The sequence below is a fragment of the Aedes aegypti genome, chromosome 3 (assembly GCF_002204515.2).
Source record: "Aedes aegypti strain LVP_AGWG chromosome 3, AaegL5.0 Primary Assembly, whole genome shotgun sequence".
Taxonomy (NCBI): Eukaryota; Metazoa; Arthropoda; class Insecta; order Diptera; family Culicidae; genus Aedes; species Aedes aegypti.
The window spans coordinates 55,033,952-55,057,516 of NC_035109.1; the positions used below are offsets into that span (position 1 = coordinate 55,033,952).

The following is a 23,565-nucleotide window of genomic DNA, read 5'->3' on the forward strand; positions in this document are numbered from 1 at the left end:
AAGTTCGCTGGCTAAAACACAAAATTTCGATCCTTTTATGACAGGCATACTTTACACTAGCCGTAAACTTAAGTTTGCCGAAAAATACACACTAAATTTTCATCAAAAAATTGCCCAAAACTGGGTTAATTGTAATATACCCAAAAATAGCAGTTTTTCGCAAAACTAAGTGGAAATGTAATATTTTAGTGACAATTTTCACACGATCAGACAAATTTAACTTAATTTTAAGGTAATATGTGGATTTTAGGCAATTTGCAAATTTTTCCGTGATTTTATACATGGGTCGAACTTTTGCCCCGCTGATTCGAACTTTTGCCCCACTATGGGCCAAAAATTGTTTTCAATCATTCATGCAAAAACTAATACACCTCAAAGCAACCTTATGATTGGCCTAGAAACGCCCTTACATAAAATATTGAAAAAGATTTTATCTTCAATTGGTTCCATGCAACGAAAGTTTGACCAAAAATTACAATATTCACGTCGAAAAACAACAAATAGCCATAACTTTTCCAAATCTCAATCGATTTTCATGGTATTAGGATTGACAGTCTCTTACTTGAATAGCATTTGAACCACCATGACATTTATAAGATTTGTTTTGAATTGAGCTAGAAATCTTGAAAAGAAACTCTTACCCCACCCGAACTTTTGCCCCACTTTACTCTACATTCTTTCGCCAGAAACTCACGATACACTCTGCCGATTTTCCATACCCGAACCAAAGGGAAGCAGCAAATTGTGCTTTGCCATTGCCCATTATACGGTAACGTCATCAGAAAATCTCTCTTTATCTCCTTTGAAAAATCTGAAAACAACGGTGCCAGTCAAATTTGACAAATACTGGCACCATGGACCTATGCACGGGTTCACTATTTGACGTTTTAGCGGTGCCGTGTTATATATGTCACCATGGAAACTAGTGAATTCGGCACCGCTCAAACGTCAAATTAGTGAACTCGTGCACTGGTCCATTGTTTTCAAGTTTTGTTAAAGAGCGAAAGAGAGAGAATTTCACCGTGAAATGAACTATTCAAGTGGGCACTTTTTTTCTCTCTTTTTTCCATGCAAGTGGGTGAAGTGAAATTAGTTGTTGTATGCTGAGAATAAGGAACGACAGCAAACTGTGTTTGCATAGGCCAGGAAAAGTGGATGAACTTGTCAATCATTTTCCTGTCAAAATTCATACAAAATCTAATTTTTCTCTGCTATAAATTCACTCTAGGTGAACCACTTCCCTTGGCTTATGTGTGCCGTGGCGCGCATAGAAAGCCACGTGTCAAGCGTTATGATCGTTATAATAAAGCCGAGAAACGAACGAAACAAACGGTCTTCTTTTGTTGTCGACGTGTTTACATAAAATGACATCCGGACAGGTTCGTCCGACTCGGGCTCAGATTGTGTACCACTTCTAGTACTGCATTTGGTCCCTCGGTAATGCAAAAGGTACCCAAGTTTGACAGATCGCAGTACACTTTTCACGGCATTCTAGATTACCTTATGAGCCATAAAATTTTGGGGAAATGCAAGGGACATGGAGGTCTTTAATGTGTCTTTGATCTGGACCAACATCCAGTGAAGGAATCTTCACCGGATGAACATTGAGTGGATGAATGCGCAGCAAAATCGTTCATTTTTTGTAACCTCGCTGGAAGTTGCAGCGTGATGTTATCTTAAATTAGTTTATAGGGGAAAAATCGGCTCGTTCTTTTTTTCTGGTCACTTTTTGTCTGATCTGTGCACATCAAATGAACCGACCCTCACCGAAAAAGGACTATGAACCACTCGTTCTTTTGAGTGATTTGGATTTTTTGAATAAATTAATCAGCATTGCCCATCTTCATTTGAAAGTAACAAAAAACAGTAAGGAAATACAATTCAAAAAATACAAAACAAAAAATATACTGCTTTTCATAATGATATAACCATTCAGAATTTTTCGTATACAGGGAAAAATATATGAAGTAAGAAGAATCTAATACAAAACTGTTCAGGGCGTTGAACGTCAATTATTAAGGTGAAGATGAATCGAACCCAAACCTCAAATTTTCAAGAGCACGGATCTGGAGAACCAAACATCCGTTTAAGCTGAGAACTTAATCGATTGGTCACTCGCTGGTGGTTACCAATCGATTAGGTTTTCAGCTCAAACGGATGTTCGGTTCTCCAGATCCGTGCTCTTGAAAATTTGAGGTTTGGCTTCGATTTATCTTCACCTTAAGTGAAATATAATTTCTTCAAAATCAGTATTATGAATATAATGGATACAAGTAAGCCTTATTTTTAAAATGAAATGATCACTTACCCATAAATGTGAGTAAAATAAAACAGCTCTAATCTTTTCGTACGAGCAGCCTTGGCAGTTCCTTTTCGTAATTGATTGATATTGTCTTCCTAATAGGAATAAAACAGTGTTGCCAGATTGTCAAATCCAAAATCTTCATATTTGATGACGAACGTTTACAAAAAAACGTGGAAACGTGGTGGAAAACATGTTTGGACTAGTCAATTTAGAATTTAGAATTATGTTCTAATACCCCCGCTAATTTGAATGGTACCTCATGCAAACCATCGGGATTCATTTTTAATTTGAACATCTAGTCACCCTAAAAACGTGTTTCTGGTTATCTTTTTCACTGTTTTCTTTTGATTCTGCGTTCCGTTCCATAGCGTTCCATCTCACTTCACTCCGTTCCATGAGCTGAATGACGTTTGAACCATTTTTAATCTGAACGATGTGCAAATTAGCGGGGTACAGATTAAAAAGTGTTCAGATTAAATATGGTCAAACCAACGGGGGTACCCGGTATGTGTAAAATAGAAACATATATACAGCCATTCCATGAAAAACCGATCTAGTGGGTCTCCGAATTCCGTGCAAATTTGCTATTTTGTTCCTTATCCAAAATAAGGATACACGTGTTTTTGGATTTTTTGATTAGGGTGACCATTTCCGAAATAGGGTGACCAGAAAAATCGCAATATTGCAAAATTTTTATTTTAAAAAATAATTATAACTTTTGAACCGTTTGACCGATTTTCAATCTTTTTGGACGAAATGAAGGCTAAAGATTTTGACTTTTCAGGAAAAATATAAAATTTCACAAAAATTGTGTTTTTTACATGAAAAAACTCAATAGTTTCCGTTTTTTCGTGTTTTGAAGGCCTCGGGACCAAAGGGGCTATCGCTGTTCTCATTTTTTCTTGAAAGTTCAAAAAAAAAATGTACGTATACTGTCAAATTTTCAGCGATGTATGCTTTTTAGTTTTTGAGATATATTTTGAAAATAAAAAATCAGTCATTTTTTTATCGGCACACACTGTATGGAATGAAAGCTTAAGGTCTCAACTTTTCAAAAAATAAAATAGAAAAAAATAGAAAACTTTAAAAAAAAAATTAACATTAAAATATATGAAAATTAAAAAAAAAAACTAGAAATTTTTATATTTTTTCACGTTCAAACATATTTTTATCAAATTTTTCAATTTTGTGTGAATAGTTGAAAGTTTAAGCTTTCATTCCATACAAATAGATTGGAAATCGGTTAAGCTGTCGAGTCTAGTACACGAAACTGAAGACGGCCTTACAGTTGAGGTCGAAATACGCGTATCTGTCAAAGGATACAAACTCTAGTGGAATTAAATGGTATAGTACTAAATTCGGTTTTTTTCATCTACTTATAGGTATTCTACTAAACAGCTCGAAGATTTATTATCATCATGGAAACTATTGAGTTTTTTCATGTAAAAAACACAATTTTTGTGAAATTTTATATTTTTCCTGAAAAGTAAAAATCTTAGCCTTCATTTCGTCCAAAAAGATTGAAAATCGGTCGAACGGTTCAAAAGTTATATTTTTTTTTTAAATAAAAGTTTTGCAATATCGCGATTTTGGTCATCCTAATCAAAAAATCCAAAAATACGTGTATCCTTATTTCGGATAAGGAACAAAATAGCAAATTTTCACGGAATTCGGAGACCCACTAGATCGGTTTTTCATGGAATGGCTGTATATTGAAATAGATGAAATAGAAAAGTTCTCGATGGTTTTACCTATTGAATTGCCATTCATCTGTTGTTTTAGCAAAATAATCTTAGCTCATAAAACAAACGATAAAACACGTTTTTTTCAAAATTGATAGTATAAATGTGGGACGTGGTATACGTAAGGTATTTATAATAGGTACAAAGATCTATTTATACCGATATTTTACCTAGGCAAAATTTTCAGCGATAAATTAATTTCCACATTTATTTATCTGCTTGTGCAGACTGGAAAATAATAGACAGCATTGAATACCTTTTTTTTTCAAATTTTTTTTAGTTTTTACACACAATAATATCGCCTAATATTATGAACTGAAATTAGTTATTTTGATGACGACAAGGAAATTCATTAAGTGTATAAATGGTGTATTTGATAATATGGTGCTTTTGATACTAACGTTGGTAGGGAACGTAATTGGAATTTGAATAATTTTTTCATTGGTTTATTATGGAAACTTACAAAATTTGCTGTTGCATGTATTCTTCAAATATTCCAAACAAAATTTTTTGCTTTATCATTTTCTCAACAATCATCTTTTATTCTAATATATTTGCTGTAGAACATTTTTAAACATATTTTTTTTACAAATGTTGTGATTTTATTAATATTTATCGGTTTTAATTATTTTTGTTTTACTGGCAATACTGCTATCAAGAATGCACTGTTAAAATGTTTATGCAATGCGAAGCTGAATTAAATTGAAGCAGTAGCATTTTATTGGTTGACATGGCCAAATAATATCTCTTTCTGAAAATGGTCATATATTAATGAAAAGCCTTTTTGGATACAAATGTCCATTATTTCCACAAAATAGATTTTTCCTGTCTACAGAAAATTATGAATGGACATATCATTATAATAAACAGTAGACGAAGTGTTGAACTCTTTTCTCATTTTCCTCAAAATACCGTTTTAAATAGAATTTCCGGACGCTTCGAAAGCCGGACACCTTGAATGTTTTTTTTTATTATATGTAACGTTGGAGTAAGTTAAACTGTATTGTTAATCCACTGATCGATTCCTTGGTTTAAATGATTCATTTTAAATGTATATGCATCCCAGTAGGCTTCAAATCAATGCAAAAGTAAAAATTGAAATGCATTGCGTGTCAAATCGTCTGCTGGTTAACAGTTTCCTAGGATTAGTTCTTGGGTTTGTATCCGAGGTTTTGAAGGCCAACGTTCGCTCCTGTTTCATGGAACGTGATGAACAGAACAAAATATGTGCATTTTTCTTGACAACTAGTGACATACACTAGAAAATAAGTTAAAATATAATTAGTTATGGTGAAATATCAGTGTCCGGATTACGATGCATGATTTTCAACTGCTTCAAAAGCCGAACATCTCTGAATTTGAAATGAAATGTGCCCTAATCTGATTCAAAAGAAGCTAAAACAACTATTTTGTGGTCGCATAAGTGTTGTCGAAAATCCCAGACTGAAAAAAATACAATGTTGCCTTGTGATTTGATAAAATAATTCGAAAATATTGCGATTTATGAAGTTCAAGATGTTGCATGCTGTTGAATCTGGTGCGGCGATAGAATAGAGTTGTGTAACTTCTCCTCATCATCTTCATAACATTTCGTCCCCTTAATGCTACAACTAGATAACTCGAAAATCAAAATTTTGGGATGTGCAACTTTGAAAATAAGACCGTTTTACAAGGTGACGGTTAATCGCTGAGGATATGGTTCGAAAATAAACTTTAATTTGTGTATTTTGAATCACACGCTTATTTTACAGATCTAATAAAGAAAAATGTTTTGGCATATTGAAGTCAAAAATTTCAAATTTCGAGTTATCTAGTTGTAGCATCAATGGGACGATTTGACCATTTAACAATTAATCTAACTGCAAATTGAACCAAGAATTGGTCGAATTATCTTCAATAAAGCGTGTTAAACTCCATTTAATTGAGATATTTACGAACTCTCGCAATATTATAATCAAATAAAAGTGTCCGGAATTCGAAGCAGATGTGACCGGAATTTGAATCAACTCTGAAGTAAGACTTAGGGTAGGCGTACCAGTTATGGACATAGTGGTTCCCTATTTCGCCATACGTAACAACTTTAATGCCTTCATATTTTGAAAATTTGTGTGTGTTGCAGAAGTTAGATTTAAGATACATCTTGATGTTAAAACATACAAAAAGATTTAAAATTAAAAAGTTGTCAAAATTTTACATATGGCCAAATAGGGAACCACTATGGCCATAACTGGTACACTTTCCCTATAATAAAAATTTCAATGTTTTAGTGTTTTTTTGGTATATTCATTATAATTTACTTTGCATTATAGCAAAAAAGAAACAATTTGTTGTTGAACTACTTCTAAGGTCCGGATTTTAAGGCAAAACGGTATGAACAATTTCACAAGGTCCGCTCTGACGAAATGCCGTCACAATTTGGTGCCACAGGTCGTCAAAGTTAAAAAAAGACTTAATCTTTTGTATGAGACACAGTTTGGTTTAAATTGCATGATCAAATAATCATTAACTCCAACTTTCGAACATGCTTGCATCCAGCATACAAAATTTGTCACTTCCTTTTTATGGCCTGGTACAATGCTTATAAAACCCATCAAAATAACTTTTCCAACACTTAAGTATTACAAAATTTGTTCATTCGTATTCTTTAGCACCTAAAAACCAATATCTGTAGCGGTGTCCGGCCATTTGGCCGAATGCCGTTTGGCCGAACGCCATTTGGCCGAACGGGTCGTTTCGCCGAATTACGAACAACAAAAATCAAATTGGGGCCCAGATAGCCGTAGCGGTAAACGCGCAGCTATTCAGCAAGACCAAGCTGAGGGTCGTGGGTTCGAATCCCACCGGTCGAGGATCTTTTCGGGTTGGAAATTTTCTCGACTTCCCAGGGCATAGAGTATCATCGTACCTGCCACACGATATTACGCATGCAAAAATGGTCATTGGCATGGTAAGCTCTCAGTTAATAACTGTGGAAGTGCTCATAAGAACACTAAGCTGAGAAGCAGGCTCTGTCCCAGTAGGGACGTAACGCCAGAAAGAAGAAGAAGAAGAAAAATCAAATTGCTACAACGCTGATGTGTAGGATTGATAAGTGTGACCCAAGAACTGATCAGCTATTCAATTGAATGATAGTTTTATTGATTGAATAATAAATTTTTTTTATTGATGAATAATTTGAGAGCTGCCAAAATGTGCACTTCGAGAATAAGTGAAAAGTCCCACCCCTTATTCATTTGGATCAAAATGTGACTGTTACCAGTTCCTATCAATCACTTTCATAGAATTGAACTCACACGCACCTTATGATTTAGATTATATTGAATTACTACAAACTTGTTAATGTAAAAGGACGAAATCATGCGTCAGAAGCCAACCCGTACTATGAATAACTGAAATTATCAGGAAGGATCCTAACATTTGTGACTAATTGTAAAACCATACTCTACTGTATAAATGTATTAAGAGGTAAGATAAATGATAATGGGTGCCTAAAATCTGTAGATATTTAATCCGAGATACAAAGATTTTTATTTGAACATAAGGTAAAAAAATCTTTTATTTAATAAGGTAGCAAAAATCCTGATGAAAAGAAAAATAAAATAAAATATATTTATCTCATTAACTCAAACGGCAACACCTCAACCAATGGCAATATTTTTTTTCAAAAGGATTATTTTTAATAGTGCTGTTTGAAAAACGTTTCAAGTTTAAAACATTTACATTTATGTTAGATTAAATATATTCATAAAAAAACTAAACCGAAAAATCTTTTTTTTTTCTATAAAGTAGTCAAATACTTGCGTTGCAAGAATTTGGATTACATTAACTGATTCAGGAGACCTATATTTGGTATGTAAGGATTTTTTTATTCTCAAATCTGTTTTGTTATATACAGTCGACTCTCCATAACTCGATATTCAAGGGACCATCGACTTATAGAATTATCGAGTTATAGAATATACCGACACAAAAAATCACAAAAATGGAGGAACAAATTTCTATATTTCCAATACATGTATGATCACTTTTGTAAGAAAGAAATATTATTTTGTTGATAGTATTTAACAAACTATTATTTGAAGACTTTTTTCGAAATGCTTGAAAAATCACCTTATTTTTACTAGCATTATTTTCATGCTTTTCTTCTTTAATAACAACTTGCAATTATTTATTCACCTACAGACATGAAAAAGACCAAGCTTCCTCAAATAAGAATTCTTATAAAATAAATATCGAGTTATGGAGAGGAATTTACCTCTCACGTGACATCGACTAGTGGAGATATCGAGTTATAGAAATATCGACTTATGGAGAGCACGATGTATGGAAATTTGAAGGGATCGAAAAATCCATCGAGTTATAGAGTATATCGAGTTATAGAATATCGAGTTGTGGAGAGTCGACTGTAGTAATCAATTTCAACGCAATGTGTAGTTTTCAATTTTTCGTGTTTTTTTGTGAAATGATAAATGTTTTTTTATTAAATACGTAAACTGAAAGATATGACCAAAGTACTAATTTTGAAATCATTAGTTTGGAAATATTTGAATTCCTAGAGATAATATAACGAGAAGTTGTTAAACACTGATCAATTTTCCCCCGTATTACGGTACCACCCAAATACTCAAAGAGACTCATGAAAACAATTAAAAAAAATACTACAATAATTGCAGGGTTCGGAAACATCTACACAAAATGTTTCAATGTGACAATTTTCATGAAAATAGATCATTTTTGATAAATCGATCTGGCGGAATCTCTGAACGTTTTTTTTGCTTTTATATGTTTATATGTTCCACAAAAACACTAAAAATAAGCATTCCTTTCATTCTAAGGTTGAGCACCATAACTTTTCTAACATTTGATTTATTCTAGGACACCCTAACGCAACATATTTCTATCTATGTGTTACATACATGTCCAACTTGTCTTCCGCAATCGCCCAACAGTCAACCGGGGTGGCCTCGGCCCGAGTGCGCAAATGACGACGATGAAGTGTGCAACTTGAATCGAGTTAAATCCTACAAAAGAGTCAGGAATTCCCTTCGTTCTCCGCCCTTTGATCGGAACTAAAAGAGCTGTTAATGTGAGCCCCTTTTTTATTCAACTGCATTTGCAACGGGAAAAATACTGAAATGCGGGCGATCATTCGGCTGGGTTCTGCAATCCGGCATCATTAATCTTCATTTGTGCCACCCATTTTGCATTCCACTCGCTGGGGCTCTGGTGAAGTGGCGATAATGGCATGCGAAGGTGGACTTGGACCGGAGCAGTCTAATTGATAACTGGACGTGATTATGGATATATTTAAGTGGACAGCAGCCACTTGCGCTAACGGGGCAGGTCCTGACAAGAAATGGTAGCATTCAAGTGGGAAGTTAGTTAAGATTAATCGTTCCAGGAAACTCTGATGGGTGGAAGCTGGAGATATCGCGAATTATCACTTTCCCTTCGACTATCAGTGGATTTGTATAAAGATCCGGGTTCAAAAGAAAGGTGTACCTAGTTTTTCACAAATTAGAGATTAAGGCAAAGGGGTCTTCCTTATTCGAGTGGTTAGAGTCCACCCCAAGTAACATTAGTGGCTGAACAACAGTTTATTCAGCTGAAATAAGCTTTAAAGTGGTTTGTTCAACTCTTATTCCACTGAAATGTTTGTTGGGGCGGTTACAAAGCAAAGTCATGCTAAAGGTGTCAGAGTTCGATTCCCGGTCGGTCCAGGATCTTTCCGTAATGGAAATTTCCTTGACTTCCCTAGGCAAAACGTATCATCGTACCTGTCACACGATATACGAATGGAAAATGGTAGTGTTTGCAAAGAATGCTTTTGATTAATAACTGTGGTGGTGCTCATAAGAACACTTAGCTGAGAAGCAGTCCCAGTTAGAATGTAATGCTAAGAAAAAGGAAAAGGTTTGAGCAAATTGATTACCTTTTAAATCATGTGCACAATTGACTAAGTATTGAAAGTTACTGATAAATATTAAATTGGTATCAGTTTTTGTATTTTGCTATTGAATTCAAATGAATTCTTGTTCTTGGTAACTCTTATTTAGCATAAATTCTGACAATTTGGCTTTGTATTGCTTCTTAACTGTTTGTTTTAATTGGCCCGTGATCTTCGTGGTATTCAAACGTTACATCTTGGCGCTACTTCCACATTTAAATATGTCCTTTCCTCGAAATACGACATTGCAAAGGGTTTTAATGTTCTTTGAGCTTCAGGTTGTGATAGCCTGAGATTGTAGATTGAAGATTGTTTAAGGTTATCGAAATAAAATGAAATTGACTATATTCTCCATGTAGCTATATTTCAATACGGTCCCCATTGAATGACCCTAATTCTAAAACATATCACAACTGTCTCCAATATTTGCCGACAAGTTAATTACTCTTATCGCAGCCCCAATTGGTCAGAGCCGCCACACGAGGGAGAAAGCACCAAATTAATTGCTCATTTCCCAGTGATCGACCTAACTTCCATACACATGCGGCGAGGTGATCATGAATGGCGTGACGCGTGTCCATCACCTGCCTGGACTCCCGCTCGGCCCCTCTTCACCCCATCTCTAATATCTATGTTTAACAACGCTCATTAATTAATTATCCCAGTCATCGGCACTCTATACCGAGATGAAAAAAAAACACTAAGGTATACAATCTAAGCGCCTCGTGACTGCCACGAGTTGGAGCAAATCAAATTATACCGACCGACCACAGGCCGGTAGTAGCCATAGCCACTGACCGCGCAGCGCACCCTCAGCAGGCAGAGAGACACTTCTGCACCCAAAGAGCAATCAATCCATCAATCAAGTCCATTCGTCCATTAATGGAAGCGCACAGAACTGTGGACGGCACGCGCGAGCTCTCGCGACGAAAAGCAGGCCATGAATCGGGGATCCGCGATTCGAAACCCATGGGTTGATCGCATTTCTAGAGTAACATTTGAAAACACTCTAAATAACGGAAGACGTAAAACGGAGAAATTCTATGTAAAAATTCGAATTTCCATGGTAACTTAGATGCAAAGAGCATTTGAGAAAAATAAAATTTCGTTATAGTTTACCCTCAATCGATTCCATTTATGATTGCAATGACATACGGTGTTTTCCAATGGTGGTCAAGATTTGACGTTTGACGATTGATCTCGCATTTGTCGTGCTTACCAGTCGTCAGGTCGGTCGATCGTTGGTTTGTTTTATTAGTGTTACCCGCCTCTCTTGTGAGGAAGCGACACGTTGGACAGTTTTGGAGCGCTGCTCAGAGGACATTTATTGTCACCCTGGAGGCGATCAATGCTAAGGACTTGTTCGGGAGTAGACGATCCCAGCCTGTCATCGCAGGTGTTAGTTTTTGGAATATTTTCTGGAGAAAGTGATTTGATGAGGATTGACACCCTTGTTTAGGATTTGACTTTGTGATATGTTATACATGGAGTGTATTCTGAAAGCATAGGTCGAGACAATGAAAGAAATGCTTACATATTAATTTCATTTATTTAGTTAACATCTTAGCATATAAGTAGATGAAAAAACCGAATTTAGTACTATACCATTTAATTCCACTAGAGTTTGTATCCTTTGACAGATACGCGTATTTCGACCTCAACTGTAAGGCCGTCTTCAGTGTCGTGTACTAGACTCGACTTAGTCGACTTAGTCGAGTCTAGTACACGACACTGAAGACGGCCTTACAGTTGAGGTCGAAATACGCGTATCTGTCAAAGGATACAAACTCTAGTGGAATTAAATGGTATAGTACTAAATTCGGTTTTTTCATCTACTTATAGGTATTCTACTAAACAGCTCGAAGATTTATTATCTTAGCATATACCCGACGTTCGAACACTCCAAGGGCTTGCCTCCTCGAGCATCGTTCATGTTCCATGCACGTAGATGACTACCGGTCTTATGAGCGTTTTGTTACGAGGTACATTTGGTGCGGGTGTGAATCTTTTTGACCGCAACTACTTTGCCATAGTAGGCCCGACTTCCACTGATGACGCGCCTCCGTATTTTACGGCTAACGTTATTATCCGCCTTCAGCAAAAATCCAAGGTAGACGAGCTTGCCGACCACCTCGAACGTATCCCCATCTAGCGTAACACTGCTTCCTAGACGTGCCTTGTCGCGCTCGGCCCCGCCAACTACCATGTCCTACTTTGTCTTAGTCGCATTCACCACCAGTCCAACTTTGGCCACCTCACATTTCAGGCGGGTGTACAGGTCTGCCAGCTTTTCAAATGTTCTGCCGACTATGTCTATACCATCTGCGAAACAAACAAATTGATTGGATTTTGTGAAAATCGTACCCCGGCTCTCCGTGTAACACCTTCAAACGCACGAAAATCTATCACATTGTCGTAGTTCCCGGCGGTATTCAAACGAACTGGAATACTCGCCTGAAATCTTCCCACAATTTTGAACGCCTTCAATCGTTGCTCTTATGAGTTATGTGAGTTTCCCGTGAAAGCTGTTTTCTTCCATGATACTATTGTATGCTAGTCCGTTCTCGATCAGCCGTCAACGAAGCCCGCTCGATAACTTCTCACGAACTCGTTAACTACAGGTGACAAATGACGGAAGATTATTTTGGATAACACTTTGTAGGCCACATTTAGGATGGCGATCGCTCGGTAGTTGTTACAATCTTACTTGTGTCTTTTCTTGTAGAAGGGGCATATTACCCCAGACAACCAGCAATTGCAAAAAAGTTCACGTTATAATTCGTTTAATTACACTAATTACATCGAACCCGCAAAACACCGTGGATAAAATCGTCAGATTTATGAGTTTCCTCGCATAAAACACTTTTTTCTGAGTTCATTCGTACATTTTGTTTCGTCCTGTATACTCGTACAAAGTAAATCGAATCAATACGTAGCAGCTTTCAAATCAACGTTTGTTATCATAAGTTAAGTCGCATAAAATCACAGGTTGGGTCGGTTGAATATTTATACACTCGCATTGTATGTTATTATTCATCACATAATATATGCACGTATATCGCCTCCACTTTTGTACGTAGAAGGCCTTTTCGCGACATATCATAAGTGAAATTTTGCAACTTCCAAGGTCTCCAGATGATTTCGTTATACGTACATTTTGGTTGTCTGGGACACTGCTTCCCATCCTTCCACTCCTCCGGTAGCTGTTCTGTGTCCCAGGCTGTGCGTATCAACCGGTGCAGACAAATGTCCAGCTTCTTCGGGTTCATGAGCTCAGCTACGACACCGTCCTTACCAGTAGCTCTATTTTTCTTAAACTGGTGAATGGCATCCTTAACCTCCCTCAAAGTGCCCCACAAGTGGTTGGTTGGTTCCCATCGTTCGCAGTACTGACGAAGGCATTTCCTTCGATGTTTCGACCTTAACCATTCAGGTAATCGTCGAAAATCTGCTTCCATCTTTTGATCACCTCATGTTCGTCCGTTAAGATGCTCCTATCCAAGGATGCAAGGATAACTGCACACCTCAGCTAGCGGCACGAAGCTTTTTCGGGATGCGTTAAGCGGTGGTATGTCATTTGGCATAAAGTCGTTTGGCATAAAGCCATTTGGCATAAAGTCGTTTGGCATAATGGTCATTTGGCATAAAGTCGTTTGGCATAACGGTCGTTTGGTATAATGAGTCTGAAACCAATAATTTCTTAAGATGAGATTCGTTTTTACGTTTCTATTGAATCTTTCTGATGACATCAGGCTTGTTGTGGAGTCAATAATTGACAATAATTGACAATAATTGATACAAAATGTCACTTTATTTCACAATCATATGCTCTTGAATAATCTAAAGCATATTAGGAAAGTTATTGTTAAAAATATTTTATAATTTATGCAGAAATTACCCTTTTTTCAAATAATAATTCTTCTTTTGAGTTCCTATTGGAATATTTTTTTGCACTGAAGATTTCGATATATTTAGCAAAAAATTTACCCTTCTTTCAAACATTGGATTTTTTTTTAAATATGATGTAACCAAATTATAGGCTTTATGCCTGTTGATTTGAAATTGAAACAAATTTCACCTTCTTTTATACATAGGCTGTTCTTTTAAGATTTCTTTATTTTTTAGATATTTTGTTGTTCCCAACTGACAAAATGGCGGCAATTGATACACTGAGAACAGCGTTGCGGTTGAAAATACTATATCAGAGGGTTAAATTAAATACACAACGCCACTTGATTTGTGCAGACTAAATTCGCATTTATTTAGAATATTTTGTGCATTCAATTTTACCATGGCACCATTTGTATAGTAAAAATTACTATATCATGGTTAAAAACTTGCAGCAGACCAGTATCGAACCGAGGATCTGGCGATTGTCAAGCGCTAACGCTAGCCGCTCGGCTATAGACGCGGTTGGATTGAGAGGGAACAAAACGCACATAAAAAGCGATCATGATAGCTCAATCGTAGTTGGAATAGTAAATTTAAAAACACGTTCATGGTTCTCATTACTGCAACGCTTGTTTCAGTGTAACATTGATCTGCTCAAGTTATCAGCGAAACGAGAAATCGAATACTGCAGTTACTTTGATGGGTTGTGCTACTTTTCCCGTAATGTCGGTTCCCCGAATGTCGTTACCCCGAACGCCAGTATCCCGAATACAAGTTTCCCGAGAATCCAGCTTCAACAAAAAGTCCACTTCCCCGAAAAATTTGTGGCACTCATACTTGTCGTAACTTTAAACATTTTAGGGTGGTGAACGAACTGGCTACCGTAAAACGGGGTAACTTTGATAGTTTTTTCGAAGAAAACTTGAATATTTTTGCATGCTGTTTCAAAGATTTACAATTTATATTTTTAAAACAAGTACTGGCATCGATTACAGTCGATAAATTTGCAAAAGATTCATTTTGAATGGATATATAATTTTTCATATAATCGAAAGTTGGTTTTCTGTTTTGGGGTAACTTTGATAATGGAGTATGATTCGAACAAAATTTAATGAATAACGAACATTTATAGGGCATTGCATACCTCTAGGCGTATAACGTTATATGGAAATTTCTGACTTAGATTACAAAAATGGTCCCAGTTTGTGAATATGCTTTTCGCTAAGAGATTTGAGACCGTATTCAAGTTCTATGATAACTAGGCTATCAAAGATAAGTGGCCAACTATTCAAAACTACATCAAATAGTGATCGTAGAACAGATTGTTTGAAGGCGTTTTGAAAATGCTAAAATTGTGTAATTTTTTTAAATTCGTATAAAAAGCCTAAAATGTTCTTGATTCAAATGAAAACCGCTCTTACATGAAGTGTCATACTAATATTCTTTAGTTTTGCATTCGTTTTGCTTAACTGATTAACAGAAATTATGATATTTCATTTAGTATGCAGTGGGTTACGCACTATCAAAGTTACCCGCATTATCAAAGTTACCCCGTTTTACGGTACCTGATATGCACCCTTGGCGGTTCTTTCAAGTTTTACCGTCCTCAATATTTTTGCCAACATGCCAACAAGAATGACAGAATACCTGCTTCATTTGATTGCTTATCGTTCTTGCTCGTTCACCTTCCAGCCACTAAAGATTATTATAGCACCTATTTAAACTGCATCACTTTTTGGGGAAACGATTCATTCTAGGAACTGGCATTCCGGGAACCGATATTCAGAGAAACGACATTCGGGGAAAAGTAGGACAAGAGCTATGATCCTGAACGAAATTTTTGATGTCTTTTCGTTTTATTTTGCCACAATAGTTTTTGGCGTCTAATCTTCTATTGATTTAATCATAAATTTTGCCTTCTTCTAAAAATAGGCTGTAGGTTTATATTTGTACTGTTTTAAATTTTATTATTTAGTCAAGCTAAATGTTCACCATTTAAATATTTCGCGATTCTTGCAAGATTTGCTGTTAGAATAATAATTACTTTAGAACCAGTAAATATTCAACATATTTTTTTGCAAACACAAGATCTCCTTTCAAGATATGCTGAAAAAATATTATTTCAATCACAAATTTTCCCTCCTTTCGATAATAGACAGTGTTTTTGATGTACGCTTTCAAAATTAAAATTTATATTGAATCTTTCAAAAGTTTAACCACATATATTTTCTTTCAAAAATGTGTTGTTCATTTGAGTTATGTTGTGAGAAGATATTTAGTGTAAGAGCCTTAAACATTTTAAACGAAAAATAATCTGCTCTCGTATATAGGCTATTTTTGCATTATGCTGCAATAATAGATCTTTGTATAAGAGCTTTTAATATTTTGCAAATAAATTTTTCCTTCATCTAAGTAATTTTCATCAAGTGTTACGTACAAACTGGGACAGAGCTTGATCTGCCGCAAAATATGTACGTTCCCTTTATTAATAACTGCGAATATTATTTGCCAATTTACTATTTTCAAATATGTATTTCGCAACAACTCAACGATACTTTATGTTCTGGGATGTGGAGAAAATTATTATTTCGAAAAGATCTTCCACGAGTCACAAGTTTTATTTAGTTATGCTCTCTAATGTCACTACAATTTTTGAAATTCATAGCTTGGATTATCTCTGAACGACCATCACGCTTATTGAGAATCTGCGACAAAAAATTGCTATGGGCTCAGTGGTGTTGATCTCGGTAAAAGCTTCGAAAATGCCGATATTCATTCTAACTCAATCATTATGCCAAACAGCCATTATGCCAAACGACCATTATGCCAAACGGCCATTATGCCAAACGGTCATTATGCCATACGACTTTATGCCAAACGGCTTTATGCCAAACGACTTCATGCCAAACGGGGTACAATCCGTTGTTTTTCAGTCGATAACCTTGACGATGCAAAAGCCAGTGCTATCAAAATCCTTTTTAGGCAAATGTTGTGAATGAATTCAAAATCTAGGCTCATAATTTAGTTTCTTGCACGCTTCGTTCATTTAATGCAATAAAAAATGCTCGCCTTTAAAAAATCAGGTTTATTTTCAAAACCGACGATGTTTTGGATAAAATTGACACAATTTCCATTATTTTGCTCTCAATTAAGTATTTTGTATTTATGTTGGCATTGTAGGAGCACATGCCGTAAACTTAACATCGAATATTTTTAGATTTGATACAAAAAGATTTCATGAAAAATGTTGAAACTTTTGGTAAAAACTCTAATTTATGAACTAGCAAAACTGTGACTAGCCACAAAGTGCCCTGTTGCAATTCAACTCAACGATGTGAAAGTACACGGAAAAAACAGTTTACCTAATTTTTGAGTTGACCTTACCCAAAAATAAGTATATCGATTATTCTCTAAACCCAAAATCTCTCGGTATTCTCTCTCTTCCCCACCAATGTTGTCATAAACAGATAGAGCTGCACCTACCTAATGGAGGTAGTTGGTGTCGGCGGAGTACCCTACGACGCAGCGGAAAAACCGGCAAGGATTTCGGATCGTTGAGGAAACAATTCACACGCGAGAATTGACTTTAACTACGAGACGTTTATTAACTATTGAAAGAACACGTTACACGCGATAGCTTGTCTGGTACTAACTGACTTGAGTTTGTTTCTCTCTCTCTCTCAAAGCACACACCGAATCAAGGTGCGTGCGCACAGAAGGTGCTCTGAATAGGGTTGCGCAAGAAGGCACAAGATGTATAAAGGAAGAGAAGAACATTGTACCTTCCCAACAGTTGGGCTCTAAGAGGGAGGCACAGATACTACATACGAAATATTGAACAACACTTTTCCATATAGCAAGATAACTGCCGCTCACCAACGACAATCAAAGCAGGCTTGGGAAAACTCGCTAGTTTTCTTTTGTTGTGTACCTTCGACCTTTCTGGACAAACTTGGAAAAAGGGCCATAGTTTTATGTGCATATAATTTTTATTTTGATTGGAAAAGAGTAAAGAGATGCGAAGATTGGAAAAGAGTAAAGAGATGCGTTTTACTTTATATTCGATCATATTAAAACATATTTTTGCATTTCAACAACGTTGGCAACAATCAGTTTATCGTGGCATTGCTTTTGGGTGTGCAGGAATTGATTTCAAACTGATTGTTGCCAACGTTGTTGAAATGCAAAAATATGTTTTGATCAATTACACGCTTTTTTCATGTTTGTTCATTCTTTAAGATCTGGGCTCACAGTGGCAGTTCGTGACAGCAGAATCTCAGCTATTGGCTTAGCTTAGCTAAGCTTAGCTTAGACTGACTACACATATCAATGGTTGCTATTCCGTGATTGACCGAAGTCAGTGAAAATACACAAAGAATCAACTAGAAGTTTGGCTGGGATTGGCCATAATCTTCTTCAATGTGCATAATTCAGTGCCTCTATTTATACAGGGTCAATAACGGCGCCGGCCACGTCCTTGCAGTCAGGTGGGATTGGGGGAAGGAATGTTAGTGTGTAACCTTTGCTATTTGGAGACCGTGTTTGCCTCTGCATCTCCACAAAGGTTACTGGGAGGGATGTTTGTTAATGGGAAGGATCGTTGGGTCACAGGATTCACTTTGATAAGCGATTAGACCATGATAAATAATGATTTGTGAGATATATACATGCTTATTTGTAAATATAATATTTTCATTTGATATGAACAAATTCTATGTAGTGGAAAATTATGCCGACACTTGAGGTGACGAACCATTCAAAGTTTGTTGAACAAATACCTAAATGTAACATTCCTACAGCTGTCAGGACGAAAGTATGTGTTATTATATTTTACTTATTTGAAAAGAAACAAAAAACTTGATTGGTGGGAACATCATAGAACACTCTTATTCTTATGCCGACACTTACAGTGGTGAACCATCCAAAGTTTGTTGAATAAAGTGAACTTTTCGCAAGTCTACACTTGTAGTGTCGAACCATTCAATTTTTTTTTTAATTACAAAAATAAAGGTAAAAAGGGGTGTTCTGAAAATAAAAAAATAATGTGAAACATAAATAATTCATGAATCAGAGTTTGTGTCGACACTCACAGTGACGAACAATTCATAGTTTGTTGAAAATTCATATTTACGTCCCACAATTGTAACGATTAAATGTGCAGTCATACATATTTTATAGATTAGAAATATTAGCATGAAATGAGCTCACCAATTGATCCTTTATCCTTCACTGTGCAGCTACAATCCACTCTCAGCCTCACTCGTTTGCTCGGCTATATAAAAGTACTCAGAAAAAAAAGGCGCGCGACCCAAAAAGGAAAAAAAAAAAAAAAACTTGGCTTTCTTGACGCACTCACACACAAGCGTCAAGGTCAAAGGATCAAAAAGAACTAACCGATCACGCCACTTTTTCACTTACTAGACCGACGCGCGACATGTTTGATCCTGCCCTCGTCGCTGGCCCCCGTAGGAGCAAGCGTCAAGGTCGATATATCAAACAGAACTCAGCAAGACGCTCCAAAACAGGGGGAACAATTTTTTCCGGCTCGAAAACACGCGCGAATCCGTCAGCAAAATCAATCGAACGACGCAAAACCGAACTGTCCTGCTTGGGCTTCATGAAGCACTCAACGGTTTCTCCCTGCCAGCTTGGGCCCAATAAGTCAAATTTGGGTAAATGCATTATTCTTAAGCTTGGGTTGAATGAACTCAATTTTGCGTTGAATCAAACCAAATTTTAGAAAATTTTTCTTATGGCTTCAAAGGCAGGCTTTGGAAATTTAGCCAAATTTGAGTTATTGGGCTCAACTACGGTTTTGCGTTGAAACAACTCAGATTTGAGTAGATTGGCGTTGCCGTGTGGGCCTTTGCCAAAACGGCCATTGAAAAGTGGTAGTTTCGCATAAGGACGTTTAGCATAATGAACATTTGGCATAATGAGAATTATATGCCTTCTTAAAAATGCTACTTGTTCTTAAGATGATTATAGAACGAGGCCACACCTCAAATTTTCAAGAGCATAAGTCTTGAGATCCAAACAGCGCTCCACGTTGAAAATTTATTCCAATAATGGTCACCACCGGCTAGCAAGCAATATGATCGATTTTCAACGCGAACGATTGTGAGATTCTCCAGACCTGGGAGGGAGAAACCAATACAAAATTTCTGTACGTCATAGTGAGCCGAGATTCCGCTGTCACAAACTGTCACTGTGAGCCCAGATCTCAAACATTGGACTAACATGGAAAAAGCGCGTAACTGATTAAAACACATTTTTGCATTTCTTCAAAAGTGACAAAAATCGAATGAAAATCAATTCATGCACACAATGCAAGTAATGTCACGTGAGCACCTTTCATTGAAAAACGCATCGTTTTACTTTTTTCAATAAAAATGAATATTTAGTGAATAGAAAACTGTGGCCATTTTTCCATGTTTGTCAGGAAAAATCGAAAGTGCACAACAAAAGAAAACTAGCGATTTTTCCCAAGCCTGCCTTGATTGTTGTTGGCAAGCTGGAGTTATCTTGCAGTTCAAACAAACATTGTTCTATATTTCGTGTGTAGTATCGGTGCCTCCCTCCCAGCTCCAGACTAGTGCACTTGAAAATTCGACGTTTGACTTCATTTCATAATCACCTTAAATAAAACTGTTTTATGCGAAGTGCCCATTAAACCAAATGTCCTTATGCTGAACCTCCTGTTTGTATGCATTGGAACTTCTGTTGTGTTCTCAACATTATGCGATTTTCTGAACCCAGTAATGGCTGCCTGGTGTTAATTTGACACAGTTGATTTGAAGCCACGAATATGGCAATCCCAATCCCACCTAATGGATTTGACAGTAGGCAAGATCAATTATTATTATAAACCAGATCTTCAAAAAAGTGATGAAATATCCGGTTGTTTTTACATGAAAATTATTAGAATATTGATGCTTACCCTGTCTTTAAATCCGGACACTGGATGCAATAGATGTTTTCATGAAAATTGTGTCAAGCTCTATCACTCTTTGATCGAATTTATGACCAGTTTCCCTTACAATTTTGCACTACATAAAAAAGTTTCACACACTTTTTCTTTATCAGAACGAACAACTTTAGATTTTGCGTCCATAGATTTTCGAACTTGAATTTACATGGACCGCGATGAAATGACGTCCAATAGGAACTACTGATCTGTTAATTTTTATCAATTATTTGGCAATGGTAACTAGATAAAAGTAAAGAGTTTGAACAAAATCCAATCATATAATCAATCAAATCTAGCTCAAATTATTGAATATGATCAGAGTTTCCGGATTTTGACACCGTCAAAGTTTGCCAAAAAAAATATATGATTTGGCATGCAATTTGCTCGTGAGGAAAGCGGAGCACCCCGTTCGTGACAACTGGAACGGTAGTTGTGCAAGTTTACCTAAAGAAATGCCTCCAAAAGCTTCTACTTCCTCTTATGAGGTCACACGATGGTCCTTCAATTTTCTGGCTGGATTTGGCCTCGTGCAATTAGGGTAACGGTCGTATTTTGGACCTCCTAAGAAAGTGATTTTATTTTTTTGTCCCAATTAAAAAATTGCAGAGTGTAACCAAGTCAAACAACATGCCAAAATGTAGAGAAAAACTTCCTCTACGAGATAAAAATGCCCATACGGTCATGTAGGATCCAAAAAACGACGAAAATAATTGAATTGTGAAGCACTGTTTTTTATTATTTTGGATACATTTTGGACCCTCAAAGTATATATTTTGGACCCCCGGTGTTTTTTATCGTTTGGTGAGAAAGTCCACGACACTGGTTGTGTAATATGCTTGCACATAGTCTAATCAACCGATTGACAATGGAAAACAGAAAAAAATCTACACTTTTAGTTCAGAAATTTGAAAAAAAGTTTTTGTTTACATTTGAAAACTTTCTGACGGCTTCAATTTCTGTGTGTAACGTGTTGTAACGGTTGCATGGATGGACCGATTAAATAAAATTAATTTCAGATAAAATAAACACATTGTCTATGTACAAACGGTTGATACAAGTGCGGAATAATCCTACCTTTCTAAATAGCATGCGAATTGAGTTGGTCTTTCGATTTAAACTTGGAAATTTTAAGGAAAATGGCCCAGGTGGTCCAAAATATATAGGGTTCCAAAATATATTGGTTACCCTACTCAGAAAAGGTTTTGGAGTGGTACAAGGCTAAGTAAGTCAATTTCGTGCCGAAGCATCTCTACCCCCTGAACGCACCGGAACTGTGGCCATTTTAAAAGTACTTGCACTTCGGAAGCACTTATGGAAGTGGAATCGGAGGAAGATTTGAAGAAAAAATGGACTGCCACGCAAAAAAAGTTGGTCTAATTGTTGTACAGGACCTTATGAGTAGTCTGAAGGGAAATATTCGTACTTTTGGATATGGAATTGAAATAAATAAAACAAACATGAGAAAATATTCATAACATTTTCTATTTTACTCCCTGAAAGTTTGAAGATGATTGGTTGAACGTGCGAATTTTGTCAAATATTTTTGTGTGTCGCAATTGGATTCCGTACACCCTTTAGTCTTAATTAAAAGTAGTTTTATCCAAATCATTCCTCCTTTTACTAAAAAAAATCCCCTTTGATGACCATTACTGCATCAATACTTAACCTCCAAATCCTTGTACATGCTTTTGAATGTAGTTTAGTTGTTTTTTAACTGTGAATTCAACTTTACCCTCCATCCTTCCAGTATGAATGGGGAACGTTGCATTTAAAAATTATTATAACGAAGATTGTCAAATTTAATATTTATGTTCTACACCGGAGGAGGAACTTACCCGTTCCAAGATTCCACTTCCTTCCACGCAATGCTGTCAAGCCCGGAAATTTGATCGTTCGCAAAATTGGCTTCAAAGATTACTTTTCTGCATGTTTAGCTGCATAAGTTTGTAATATTTGATACACGTTAGTGCCTACCAGTAGATAAAAATAAACATATAAGATAATCATGCTATAGCTATTGAGCTAAGGAACGGTTTTACTGAAAACACTAGCAAAAACTAGCGTCAAAGCTAATCCAAAAATTCGAAATCATGAGATAGTCTTGTGTTCATCTAATACTCCAGATACTAGTGAGTCACACGACCACTAGCACCGTTTCCTAGACAATACCTATACGATTTTGGTATCATCACCTAGACTTCAAGTTTAGCTTCGTCGAAGATACAACTAATAAAACAAACAATATGTTTTTTTAGATTTTGAAGTATTTAATTGAAGATATCTTGGATATTGAATACCTGCTAGGTCTTTACTGAAACTCAATTTCTACTTTGATTCTGTATCTCTCCTACATATTGGACCAATACATAAGTTCACTTAACAAGGCAGGCTCTTTACTGATGTAAATATCAAGTTTGATTGTAGGCATGTGACGTCACTCCTATCGTACCATATATCTTCCGGACAACTAGATCATTTTTTTTTCGCAATTTTTTTCGAGGTGGATAGGAATGACGCCGTCAAGCTGCTGTCAGTTTTCGGAATATATCACCTTCTTATATAGTACACCGTGGGCACCACTCAAACGTCAATCTAGTGAACTCGTGCATTGGTCCATTAACGATACTACGAGCCGCTGAAAGAGAAAAAAAACTCACAAAAAGGCATTTTGTTCGTCCATCGAATTGAAAACGGCTCGACAAATTCATCA

General features: G+C 36.3%; 1 protein-coding gene across 1 annotated transcript in view; it reads left to right on the forward strand.

The window, feature by feature from the left end:
- The window catches only part of LOC5579909, a 419,518-nt gene that overhangs the window by 342,860 nt on the left and 53,093 nt on the right, over window positions 1–23,565 (forward strand). The gene's annotated exons all lie outside the window — the stretch shown is intronic.